At 41.3% G+C, this 10645-nt stretch overlaps 1 long non-coding RNA gene across 1 annotated transcript; it reads right to left on the bottom strand.

The window, feature by feature from the left end:
- Positions 1-3952: 3952 nt before the first annotated feature.
- On the bottom strand, positions 3953-9418 carry LOC145517849 (uncharacterized). The gene is made up of 2 exons (XR_014062386.1): positions 5246-9418; positions 3953-4573 (listed from the first exon to the last, which is right to left on the bottom strand). It is a non-coding gene; the product is annotated as an uncharacterized LOC145517849 (long non-coding RNA).
- Between the last annotated feature and the right edge of the window lie 1227 nt (positions 9419-10645).

The raw sequence follows: 10645 nt of genomic DNA, 5'->3' as shown, positions 1-10645 counted from the left end.
GACTTAGGACGATGCATCACCCGCTCCTGCATGCACGTTTAGTAGTTATTGGCTATTATTACTAACAGAAGACTTCTTTGTGGGCATGTGTTTGTATGTGTGTGTATGTCTCTGTATGTCTACCTCTCAGTCCATATACATCTCTTTCTATCAGGTTTCTGGGGAGATAAGAGGGAGAAAAAGAAAGAAAATGGAGAATAGTAGAGATTGAAGGTGCTCCTTTGTTAATTTGCAATAGACACATGCCTGCACACACACACACACACACACACACACACACACGCAAATCTGGTATGAGCCTAGAAGCAGTCCAGTCTTTTGGAGTGAAATCTGAAAAAAACATCTCTCATTGGAAGGGGCAGCCACTTTGCCTTTATCTGACAACCATTTCGATATGAAAGGAACGGAGGTCTTGGGAGATAACATGACTTGCGGTAAACGCCCATCAAAGGTAAACAAAACCACACACTCGCTGATGCGGGAAGGACAGATTTCCAACAGTAATAATTATGTTAACAGGAATGAGTCTGGCAGGAATGGAACTCATCCTCCAATTGTTCAGAAGTGAATCGTCATTTTAAAAGGGAAATGGGGGCATAAAGAGGGGCCCCAGCGGGGGCTCAGTAGAGTTAGAGAAGTGAAAAATGACAAAGGGTTAACCAGTGAAAATGGGACACTGGTCTGCTGTGCCTGCTGGCAGAGACCAAAGTTAGGATTCTGTCCTCTCACAGAGCTGGGCACTGCCAGTCCTATCCTCAGAGATTGGCTGAAATAAATAGTAAATTTTAGGACAGAAAACTTGAGTTTTCTAGGCATGCCCTTTAGAGGGGAGAGAGGTGTAGACTTGGGCTGTTAGAAACTAAATTGATGTTTTGAGCTGTTAGAAATGGGGTTGCTGTTTTGAGCTGTTAGAAACTAGTCCTGGCCAAGAAGAGCGCTCAGAGGAGCCTGGCTAAAGGCAGGGCAAGGAGAGAGTCTGTGTTATCAATTAGTAAAATTTCCAGTAATGAGATTTGCATCTGTGATTCAGCTGGGTTCTGGTAATGATAACTGTACAAGAGACCACCCAGAAAGCTTTTACTGTGGAAAAAAAGTCTTCGCCCATCTTTGTTAAATGAACCTAGCGTCACAGCTGTGGAGCCTTCTCTAGTTTGCAGGTTGAAGGGTATACCTTTGTGTGCAACAAGGAGAGCAGGTCACTTGAATTCCATCTAAGTGTTCTGAATTTAGTATGTGAAACCCATTGCGTCTATAAATAACATCACCCCGCTGATAGGTACACTTCATTTTTGTTATTGCTTCTACTCTAGTCAATATTGCTTTATGTCCTGTTGACAAATTCTGTGGAAACAATCAGAACATCAACCTCAAATAAATATCACACTGTCATATTCAGGATGTGAAACAGGACCGAGACACAAATACCAAAGGAGCAGGCTCGTGGGCCATTGTGTTTGTCATTCTTTAGGTTATTTAAGCCTAAAATAGCTCCCTATATTGTCTATTCTAGGTCTATCTTTGTGAAGGCTTTAACCCTTTATTTTTTCTTAACCCTTTTTGAATCTATGTATGTCTTCATTCATTAGCTCTTCAATATAATGACTCTGTAAGTTCATCATCCACTAAAGGAAGCACAGCTTCTATTTACTGCCTCACAGGCAAGTTAACCAAGTTCAAAGTAACGACTTTTTTGGGCACAGGAGAATGTCAGAAAATGAAATATAAACTGTCATTTATCCAGGCAGATTTGGGCTGATGTGTAGGGATAGGTGGTAATCCTGAGCCTATAGAATAAAAGGTACAAGAATCTTCTGACTGCTCTATCTTTGCAAAAAGCAAAGGACCTTTGATCTATTGCAGTTAATATCTCCTGATAAGACATTCCTAAATTAAACAAATCATTCACCTTTATCAGAAGATAAAGACTTCCAGGATATCATTTAACAAATTGCTTCACACACAGAGGGTCTCCTGGATGAAAATTCATTTTTCTTACCTTGTGGAAAGAGCGATAAGAAAATCTTGTTTGGTTCATCACAGCACCAAGTGTACCCATGATCAAAAGTTCAGCAAGAAGGCTGGATTCTCAAGAGCCCATTGTATTTCTTCACAGAGTTTTATTTAAAAAGAGAGAGAGAGAGGGAAAAAAGAAGAAAAAGAAACATTTTCAAGTGAGGAGAGAAGTGACTTTGAAGTAGCACTGCTATCTCGGCACCAGAAGGATGTGGGTCGCCAGGTCAGTTTCCTCTCTTCCAGACTTTCATGTCCACGTTTCCATCTTGGCAGAACCATAGTCGCTGGGAGATGATTTAAAAGATTGAGGGCTGAGATGATCTTTAGAGACCTTCTAGCGTTTTCTTCAGTAATTGCTTCCTTGTGTGACACAGAAGAAAGAAGCTTTTGGGGGAGAAATCATTTGTTCCTGCATCTTCCTCCTAGTCCTAAATTCTCATTATTGGAATCTTGTTAAGACGTAGCCAGGATCATTCAGTTCACACTAGAACACATATCCTATCTGGACATTAACACTTTGAGGTATTCTCGCTGATTTTTCAAATACAAACTGTGAGAAAGAAGGAGCAGACATTTCAGGCCTTTTTCTAACATAAGTAAAGTTAAGCTAAGAATGTTTGAAATTGAAGTGCATATGACTGAAAGTAAATCCTATGCTTACCATGTGGTGGAACAACATTATAAAGAGAAAACTTGGAGAAACGCTTCATTCGTTTGTTGCCCGCTGAAAAATATCACCGCATTAAATAGTTTCTTCTTTAAAATTTTTTTTTCTATTAAAGCATAGTTGAGGGACTTCCCTGGTGATCCAGTGGCTAAGACGCCACGCTCCCAATGCTGGGGGCCTGATTTCAATCCTGGTCAGGGAACTAGATCCCATATGCCACAACTAAGCATTTGCAAGCCAGAACTAAGACTCGGCACAGCAAAATAAATAATAATAAATAAAATAAAAAGGTAAATATTAAAAAAAATAAAATAGAGTTGATTTACCATATGATATTAGTTTCAGGTGTACTACATAGTGATTCATTATTTTTAAAGATTATACTCCATTTAAAGTTATTATTCAATTTTGACTATACTCCCTACACTGTACAAAGTATCCTTGTTGCTTATTTGTGCTACACACAGTCGTTTGTCTCTTAATTCCCCTCCCTAATCTTGCCCCTTCCCCTTTCATCTACCCTCTAGTTTGTTACGTGTGCGTGTGTCAGTTGCTCAGTCGTGTCTGACTCTTTGCAAACCTGTGCACTGTAGCTCACCAGGCTCCTCTGTCCATGGAATTCTCCAGGCAAGAATACTGGAGGGGCTGCCATTCCCTTCTGTATATCTGCAAATCTGTTTCTGTTTCTGTTATACCATTCACCTTTTAGATTCCATATAAAAGTGATAATACACAGTATTTGTCTTTCTCTGACTTATTTTACTAAGCAGGTCCATCCATGGTTCTTTCAAATGGCAAAATTCTACTCTGTTTTATGGCTGGTCATATACCATTGTGTGTGTGTGTATGTGTGTATTCCATACACAGGTCCTTCTGTAACATCATAAGGAAAACCCAAACAAACTTTTTAGACAACCAAATATAAACAGCACTTCTTCTTTATCCATTCATCTGTTGATGGACATTTAGGATGCTTCCATATCTCGGCTGTTGTAAATAGTGCTGCTATGAACATTGGGGCACATGTATCTTTTCAAATTAGTATTTTCATTATCTTCACATACAGCCCTAGGAGTGGGATTGCTGAATCATATGGTAATTCTATTTTTGGTTTTTAAAGGAACCTTCATACTGCTCTCCATAGTGACTGCACCAATTTACATTCCCACCAACAGTGCAGGAGAGTTTCCTTATCTTCACATCCTCACTAACATTTGTTATTTGTAGACTTTTTGGTGATAACCATTCTAATAGGTATGAGGTGATATCTCATTGTAGTCTTGATTAGCATTTCTCTTTATTATTCACAATGTTGAGCAGCTTTTCATATGCCTGTTGGTCATCTTATGTCTTCTTTGGAAGACCCCAGGGATGAGGTGCCCAGTATGTGGCTCAAACCCCTAGCTCCCCAGGGAGGATCCCCAAGCCTGTGGTGTCCCCCTCCAGAATCCCAGGGAGATCCCCTCCTTTCCTGGGCCCCTGCTAGGGGTGCATCAGGATCACTTCTCTTCCCTTCCTACCCAACTCTATGCGAAAGTGGCTCAGTCATGTCCGACTCTGCAACCCCATCCATGGACTGTAGCCCGCCAGGTTCCTCTGTCCATGGAATTCTCCAAGCAAGAATACTGGAGTGGGTAGACTTTCCCTTCTCCAAGGGATCTTCCCAACCCAGGGATCCAACCAAGGTCTCCCACATTGAAGGCAGACTCTTTACCAGCTGAGCTACCAGGGAAGCCAAGTCCATGTGGATCTTTCTTTATAGCCCTGGTTGTAGAAGAGCCCTTCTGCCAGCTTATTGCCAATGAGCGCTGCTCCACGTGTAGCTATATTTTTGATGAGTTTGCTGGGGGATGTGAGCTCAGCCTCCTCCTTCTCCACTATCTTGATCTCTGGCTACATTAAACATTAATAGGTTATTTCTTTCAAATTCAAGTTATACCTGTCCTTTCCTGATGATAAAGGTATGTCTGAAAAGCTGTGCATTAATCAGCCATTGTCACCTAAATCATAAGTTATCAAAAACCTGCTCTGTGATTTCAGACATTGTTCATCTCCAATTTGAAATCCTAATGATTTAGTTTCAAGTCTGTCCAGTCCCACCTCTTAGTCAAATAGTTGATGGTCTGTAAATAAAAGTTTAAATGCACTAGGATGACTCTCTATTTATTGGATTATTTTTGCCTCAGACTTATTTTTCAGAACTGACAATTAAAACCTAGATCCTCTGCACCATAAAATTTAAAGGCTACATAACAGGTTTTCTTGCAAGAACATACACCTTTCTAATGAAATAGAAAGTGAAGTCATTTTGATGGTCTATGATTCATATGGAACCTGCTACAAAACTGGTGCTTAATAAACAGCATCACCTCCCTTCGATGTCCCTGTTCGTTTCATGCATTTCTACACTTTGTTTCCCCCTTTTCTAGACCAGGTGCTCTGCTGGGCCTTGTACACAGCTGCAACTGGAGGGACTATTTATTGAGAATAGCTGCTACCTCAAAAATAAAAAAAAAATCCTAATGTGGGCATAGCTTCCTCATATTGGTCACTGAACGTATTCACCTGAAGCATTCCTGTTAAATGAAGCTCTGATCAAATATATTCCTGTGGTCTTCTTCTTCGTGAAAGGTCAGTGTTGGGAAGCAAGTGCTTACAGTTGCTGTGCAAGGCAGGAAAACAGGAAATTAGCTCTAATGATTCAGGCTGCACAGATTTCTGTCCTCTGCTTAAGCTGGAAACCACTGCACACCAGGCTCACTTTCCCTTAGCCACCTCCCCCCATTCTTGATATCTCTTAGGACTTCATTTGAACTGAACTGAGAAAGATCTGAATACATGTAGCAATGTATTTAAAGGGAAGCTTGATAAATGAACCATATATTTGGGAAAAGTAGTTTGGATGTGATCATTAAGAATATAAGAAACAATATTTAGGGAAAAATACACACAGTGGAAAATAGCCAAGAGAAAAAACCATTGCCAAATTGTTTTTTCTTTTCTGAGTTTTTAAGTGTGACTCAGCTGGAGGATTCCAGCCATCTGTGTAGTATAAATAGATTTGCAAGAAGATAAGGATTTGGTCTGTGAACTGCTGGGGGTGGAAATGCCCCTAGTTTTCAAATCTGGCTGAGACTGTGGCAGTGCAGGGGGCATCTGGACAGTGGCCACAGGTTGGCTGTCACCATGATAGAGAACATGGAAAGATATCAAAAACAAAGAAAAAATATAAAGTCAAGGCAAGAGAAGTCTATGTGTCACACTAACATCCTCCTCCTCTCTCTAAGCCATGTCAGGTGAATGACTGTCCGCCTTGGCCTCAGAGAAATTCCAGGAGAATAAAAGAGAAAGGTTTTATTTGAGTGGCAAATAAAACACACAATTTTTCAAAAATCAGGAAGTTATGTAAGAAAGAATAAAAAGTGGTAGAAGAAAGAACACTGGTTTTACCATGATCCAGTCCACAGGCATACAAAATGTCTTCCTAAAGCAGTAACTCACAGAATGTGGTTCCCAAATCAGTAGCCTCAGCATCACCCAGGGATTTTCTAGGAACACAAATTTCCAGTTTCTACTCCAGACCATGTGAATCAGAAGCACCAAGGCTGGGTCCCAGCAATCCATATGTTAAAACACCCACCAGGTGATTCTGCTGGACGGTATAGTCTGAGAACCATGGCTCCAGGCATGCAGTAAATGACCACTAAAAGAGAAAACTGTCATCTGAGACAAGTCCTTGCCTGCCAAGACTTTATGTGTTATGGATCTAACTCACACTGGATGTACAACAGGGATGGAATGATCAGGAATCTCAAATGCCTACTGCAGATAGGAAGCTGTGTACAGCTGTGCCAGTGGCACTCGGAGCCAAGGCGGGTAGCATGACTGTGGGCAGGGTGCCAGGCAAGGACTGTGAGGACCTGGGAAGACCATTGACCCACCCACAGGAGCCGACATTATTCAGCTCTGGCTTCTTTTTGCCACGAGGAACTGCAAGTCCATTTCTCTCTCTCTCTTTTGTTTTAAAAGAAACTGGAAATAAGAATTTTTTAGTCATAATGAACATATTTGAAAATCTTGACAACTGGTTCAGTTGTAAAAAAGAGAAGTATCATTTAGCTAAAGAAAAGTGATGATGGGTGCAGATGTAACCTCTGTGTTGGACCATGATTACAGGCTAGAATGAAGTGGGAAAAGGAGAGCAGAAGGTGTGAAGCTTGGGTTCTCCCTTCTATTGTGTATTTCCAAAATGACGTTTAAAGACACAGCAATTTTTAAATACTCTAAAGTACCACTTTCCCAAAATTTTTTGAAATTCCATCACTAGAGATAATCTCAATTAGTTTAACTCTTCATGCTTCAAATATTTTCTTCCTCTTGAAAAATCCTACAATGGCAGTCATGGGAATATGGCCTTTGGAGTGACATGACTTGGTTCAAATTCTAACTTTGTCATTTTCTAACTATAATTTTAAAGATGTTATGAAGTCTCTCTAAACTTCCATTTCTTCATCTGTAGCTTAAGGATAAGCAATACTATCTTTTCTGTGATGTTTTGTGATAATTTTTGTTCAATCTCAATAAATGATATTTACTGTTCTTGTTTCAATTATAAGCACCTTCTTATGGGTGAGTTTATTAAACTGCTTTCTGCTGGGAATTTGAGAGGAAGAAAATTTAATGGTGAAAGAAACAGAGTTAATTGGAGAACAGAACAACAGGTAGAGAGAAATAATTATACTTTCAGATGTCCTAGAAATTGACAGGATGGGCAGCAATTGCTGTGGGATTTCTTGGTCTATATGTCATTCTTGTGAGAGTGGTCTTGTCCCCAGAGTTCTCAGGTGGATAGAGGTGATGGAGACGTGTTCTAGAGTCAATGTCTGCAGACCACCACCAACACATCTTTAATGAAGAACTTATTAACTCTTAAGACTCCTTGAAAACAAATGGCCAAAATATATATACATTTATATTAGGTTTAGAACTATCTCAAAAATTCATCTGCGCCTCTATTCTTGCCTATGTCTCTTCCACCACTCTGCCACACTGTTATTAATAATTGATAAGAACAAAAGTCAGTGATATATTTTTCAATTATGTCCACAATTTTCTTCTCATGGATTAATAATAAAGAACAAAAAAGTATCTGACCAGTGAGATATATTATACAGTAGGCGTTCCGTCCAAAACTTTACTTTGAAAAGTACAGGTTAGAACCCTGTGGATATTTCAAATAAAACATAAATGGAAAAATTAAAATGTCTAAATTTTCTTAAGGCATTCTACCTTGTTGCTACTGTTGATATAAACCCAAATAAGTTGATTATGTAGGACATCTTTTCTCTAAACTTTTGGTAAATTTTCACTTTTGGCCCAATACATACTGAAGTCAAACAAACCAAAAGGTTGTCGTTTGGAGCAGAGTAAGTTTTATCGAGGGGCCAAGAAAGGAGAACTGGTGGCTCACGCTCAAAAACCCTGAGCGCCTCAGTGATTCTGGGAGAAAAGTTTTTATACACTAAATGTGGGGGGCAGGCTGCAGGGCACATGACTCTCTTCTGATTGGTTGGTGGTGAGGTCACAGGGTTATGGCCCAGGAACCTGCGGTCAGACTGAAGTTACCATCCTCCGCCTGGGTGGTGGCTTCGTTCGTGTGACCCTGAGGGGGATCCGGGACCCCGGCCCAAGGCTGCACTGTTTTTCTTGGCCGCCCCTCCCTCGTTTCCGCATCCCCTCCCTCCCTGACCAGCAGCTGCTTGAACCTGCCCCTTGGAACTCAGGGAAGGTCAAAGGGCCCACTGAGGCTTATTTCCTGCAAGAATCAGGGGACACAGAGAGACTTTTGTGCCCAGAACTCCCGAAGGGTTCTGCTCGGTTTCATTGCTCCGGGGTATATATAAACCTGATCTCAAGTTACCCCCAAATTAAATTGGACAACTTTAATTGGTCATTAATTAAACATCTCTTCTGCCATATGTGCCAGTAAAACTGACCTGAGTAAGAAGCCAGAAAAACAGGATTCTGAGTCTTTCCATTAGTAGCCCTTCCCTGCTGACTTCATGAAGCAGTAAAAATCAACAGTAACTACATCCAGAGCAAAAATTCTGACCACATTTAGACTACAATAATTTGCAGCAGTCATTATGTATGAACACCTAGTCCACAACACCTAAGTGTTCTCAGAGGTCTAAATCAGAGCTGACTTCCAGGCTCATTGTCACAACTCAGGAGTCTCCTGAAGTACTGAAAACCTGGTATGTCAGAACACCTATATCAAAAAACTTCCCAGGAGGACTGTCATAAGTGTAGCTTTTCTTGCTTGATTTATATTTAATGGTGATAATCCCAACCACCTTTGGCACAGTTGAGTGAAGCTGGAGCAGACTGCTGCTTAAGAGAGAGGCATTTGCCTATGAGTTGGTTGGTGGCCTTAGCATGAGTCTTCTACCGCATAAAAATGTCCCATGTTTCATAGTGACAAAAGCAATCGTGGCTTCATGACAATTGTGGACCCAGTAAACAAGGTTTCTTAGTATTCACTCTTGGGCACTTCTTTCCCTTTGAATAATCTAGCTGGGCCTATTGACTTGATTTAATCAAAGGACTCGTGCAGAATTTAAGCTCTGGACTTGGGGACTTAGGACTTAAGAAGGCCTGCCGGTGAGAACTACAAAACTGTCAGCAAATAACGGCTCCATCCAAACCCCTTGTGAGGCCGAAACTCGACTTCTGTGCTCAGGGGCTGAATTAAATCTTGGAAACAAATTTTGAGGTGAAGTAGAAAAGAATAGCTTTATCACTCTGCCAGGCAAAGGGGGTCACAGTGAACTAATGCCCTCAAAACTATGTCCCAACCTTAGGCTGATTTGATGAGGAGTTTTATAGCAATGGTTCAAGGGCAAGGTTGCTGATAAAGGTCCCAGTGTGTGCAGGGCCTGCATTTCTTTAATCTGGTCTCTAGTGGTCTCCTGATGAGCTTTTGTGGTTCTCAAGGTTACCAAATTTTGACCTTTTCTCTGGAATGAAGAGTGCTTCATCAAGAAGTTAACATCTTCCCTTTGTTGGGGGTCTTAGTTTTACAGAAGGGCTCAAAGATATTGTTATGTGTATCCCGTGAGGTGGAACCAGGACCCTGCCCCAAGGTTGCAATACTGTTTCTTGGCTGCTCCTCTCTTATCTCCATATCCCCTTCCTGCCCTGATTAGCAGCTGCTTGAATCTGCCCTTTGGAACTCAGGGAAGGTCAAGGAGGCTGGAGTCGATTCCCTACAAATAAGAAACAGGAGACACAGAAAAGCTTCCGTGCCCAGGAGGGCCACAGGTCCTGCTGGGTTTCATTTGCACTATGAGACCAAACACTAGCAAGGCTTTTAGCAACAAGAGCTGTGTCTCTGAGATGATCCTAGCCTCTGCTTAAAACACCTGGCTGAGGAAGCTCAAACACCACCAGGAGAATTTATTGTTTGTTCCACCCTAAACCTCAATGCTCTCTAGAGAAGTTACTTTAGAAACCTTGCAATTATAAAATCCTTTTGAGATGTAAATCTGCTACCTAAACTATTTCTCCGAGGACTTGAGAACTTCTCTTTGGAATGCAAATGTTCAGGGAGGTAACTGTTGCTCTAGCTAGTTTCTGGGGTAAGACAAGGGCCTAATTTAAGTGAACTGTGGTGTTGGAGAAGACTCTTGAGAGTCCCTTGGACAGCAAGGAGATCAAACCAGTCCATCCTAAAGGAAATCAGTCCTGAATATTCATTGGAAGGACTGATGCTGAAGCTGAAGCTCCAATACTTTGGCCACCTGATGCAAAGAACTGACTCATTGGAAAAGACCCTGATGCTGGCAAAGATTGAAGGCGGGAGGAGAAGGGGATGACAAAAGATGAGATGGTTGGATGGCATCACCAACTGGATAGACATGAGTGTTTGAGCAAGCTCCGGGGGTTGGTGACGGACAGGGAGGC

Source organism: Giraffa tippelskirchi, chromosome 8 (assembly GCF_054371585.1).
Source record: "Giraffa tippelskirchi isolate mGirTip1 chromosome 8, T2T-mGirTip1v1.2.pri, whole genome shotgun sequence".
Taxonomy (NCBI): Eukaryota; Metazoa; Chordata; class Mammalia; order Artiodactyla; family Giraffidae; genus Giraffa; species Giraffa tippelskirchi.
This window is presented reverse-complemented; position numbering and strand designations above follow the sequence as displayed.